The following is a 357-nucleotide window of genomic DNA, read 5'->3' as shown; positions in this document are numbered from 1 at the left end:
TGGATCACTTGGGTTGTTACAGACATCTGGTGAAAATTTCATGTCATTAGCACCTCTAGTAATATTTTTACTGAGAAAAATGTTGATGTGTTCAATACTTATTTTACCCGCTGTATATGTCAACCCCTTCAATTGTTTATCTGTATAGAGACCTTTAGAAATCCGTAAATTTCAGAAAAAATCTGTAGGCTTGTCATACAATACATCATCATTAGTCTGGTCTTTAGACATGGACAGGTGCCCACAATAAAATCAAGACTTTGCGACACAGTAGTGATGTTTATTTTGAAACTCAATCGTAAAAGCTTTTTGAAATTTGCCACCATTAAACGGCGCCCAGCAAGATCCTGCCTTCAT

Source organism: Austrofundulus limnaeus, unplaced genomic scaffold, assembly GCF_001266775.1.
Source record: "Austrofundulus limnaeus strain Quisiro unplaced genomic scaffold, Austrofundulus_limnaeus-1.0 Scaffold213, whole genome shotgun sequence".
In the NCBI taxonomy this organism is placed as follows: Eukaryota; Metazoa; Chordata; class Actinopteri; order Cyprinodontiformes; family Rivulidae; genus Austrofundulus; species Austrofundulus limnaeus.
This window is presented reverse-complemented; position numbering follows the sequence as displayed.